Source organism: Larimichthys crocea, unplaced genomic scaffold (assembly GCF_000972845.2).
Source record: "Larimichthys crocea isolate SSNF unplaced genomic scaffold, L_crocea_2.0 scaffold30840, whole genome shotgun sequence".
Lineage (NCBI taxonomy): Eukaryota > Metazoa > Chordata > Actinopteri > Sciaenidae > Larimichthys > Larimichthys crocea.
Window position 1 is genome coordinate 1 of NW_020854070.1, and position 2219 is coordinate 2219.

At 55.7% G+C, this 2219-nt stretch overlaps 1 long non-coding RNA gene across 1 annotated transcript; it reads right to left on the bottom strand.

Annotated features, from left to right (window-relative positions):
- Window positions 1-908: 908 nt before the first annotated feature.
- LOC113744929 (uncharacterized) lies at window positions 909-1857 on the bottom strand. The gene is made up of 3 exons (XR_003461900.1): window positions 1599-1857; window positions 1313-1541; window positions 909-1255 (listed from the first exon to the last, which is right to left on the bottom strand). It is a non-coding gene; the product is annotated as an uncharacterized LOC113744929 (long non-coding RNA).
- Between the last annotated feature and the right edge of the window lie 362 nt (window positions 1858-2219).

The window sequence follows — 2219 nt, forward strand, 5'->3', positions numbered from 1 at the left end:
TCACAGAATCAGTAAGTGAAGATGGCCTGGTGACTATCGACCAGCGTTTTGGGGTCGGAGTCCATCCTCCTCATTATGATGTGGACATTTCTGGCGAACCAAAGCCTGGCAAGCCAAAACAGAAGAGAGCCAGGAAGTAGGAATTTGATGCACCATTCCATCCTCCACCTACAACCTCCTACCTCATCAACCAACAAACCTATCATCCACCTTAAGACTCTAAATAACAAAAGACAACCAAAAGACAAACCCATCTCAGACAACAGCATCCACCTGAAGCCTCCTTTAACTTTACCTGCAAGCCTCCTTCACCTGCAGAATCTGACCACCACCTGTAACACAAGCCTCTGACTACCAACCTCAGCCAACAAGCTATAGAGCTTCTCCACCTGCAGACTCTGGAAAACAGCTGACTCCTGGCCCTCCACCAACCAGCTTCAACCTACAACCTGTAAGCCTCCTCCAGCTTCAAATTCTGAACACCACCCACTGTCTATCTCTGCCAACGACCTGCAGTCCACCTCCACTTCCACATACTAGCAACAAGCTGTAGCCTGACCCTCCACCCACCAGCCAACACAATGCAGGTCTCCTCCACCTGCAGACTCTGACCACCACCTGTAGCACAAGCCTGTACTTGCCAACCTCTGTCAATGACCTGCAGGCCAACTCTACCTGCATATATTGGCAGAAAAGTACACCAGAAAATCATCTATGAGCCTCTAAGAACAACCTGGAGGTCCTCCACCTGCAGATCCTGGCAAGCAGCTGACTCCTGGCACTCCACTAACCAGCTACAACCTACATCTTCAAAGCCTTCTCCACCATCAAATTCTGAATACCACCTGTACCACAAGGCTCTGCCTGCCAGCTTTTGCCAATGAGCGGCAGGCCACCTACACCTTTACATTCTGGCAGCAGGCTGTAGCCTGACCCTCCATCTACCAGCCTCTGCCAACAGCATGCAGCCCACCTCCACCTGCAGACTCTGGCAGTCAACTGTAGCCTGTCCCTCCACTTGCCAGACTCTGCCTCCAGCCATAAGGCTGTCTCCAGCTGCCGACTCTGGCACGAAGCTTTGACTGACCCTCCACCTACCAGCCTTTGACACCAGCCTGCAGCTGTACCCTAACCCTCCACGTGCCAGCATCTGGCACTAGCCTGCAGCCCACCTCCACCTGCAGACTGTGGCAAGCACCTGTACCCTGACCCTCCACCTGCCAGCCTCTTCCACCAGACTGCAGCCCGCCTCCACCTGCAGACTGTGGCAAGCAGCTGTACCCTGGCCCTCCAGCCTTAAAGCTGCCTCCACCTGCAGACTGTGGCAAACAGCTGTACCCTGAAACTCCACCAACCTGCCTTTGCCAACAGCCTGCAGCCCACCTCCATCTGCAGACTGTGGCTAGAAGCTTTGAGTGACCCTCCATCTAACAGCCTCTTCCACCAGCCTGAAGCATGCCTCCACCTACTGCCTCTGGCAAGCAGCTTTGACTGACCCTCCACCTACCTGCCTCTGCCACCAGCCTGCAGCCCGCCTCCACCTGCAGACTGTGGCAAGCAGCTGTACCCTGGCCCTCCAGCCTTAAAGCTGCCTCCACCTGCAGACTGTGGCAAACAGCTGTACCCTGAAACTCCACCAACCTGCCTTTGCCAACAGCCTGCAGCCCACCTCCATCTGCAGACTGTGGCTAGAAGCTTTGAGTGACCCTCCATCTAACAGCCTCTTCCACCAGCCTGAAGCATGCCTCCACCTACTGCCTCTGGCAAGCAGCTTTGACTGACCCTCCACCTACCTGCCTCTGCCACCAGCCTGCAGCCCGCCTCCACCTGCAGACTGTGGAAAGCAGCTTTAGACTGACCATCAACCTACCAGCCTCTGCCACCAGTCTTCAGGCCGCCTCCGCCTGCAGACTCTGGCATGCAGCTCGACCCTGACCCTCCACCTGCCAGCCTCTTCCATCAGCCTAAAGTCCACCTCCACCTGCAGACTGTGGCAAACAGCTGAGGATACTGTGGATACTGTGGATAGCAGCTTTAGACTGACCCTTCACCAACCAGCCTCTGCCTCCAGCCTTCAGTCCACCTCCACCTGCAGACTGTGGCAAGCAGCTCAAGCCTGATCCTCCACCTGCCAGCCTCTTCCACCAGCCTGAAGCATGCCTCCACCTACTGTCTCTGGCAAGCACCTTTGACTGACCCTCCACTGACCTGCCTTTGCC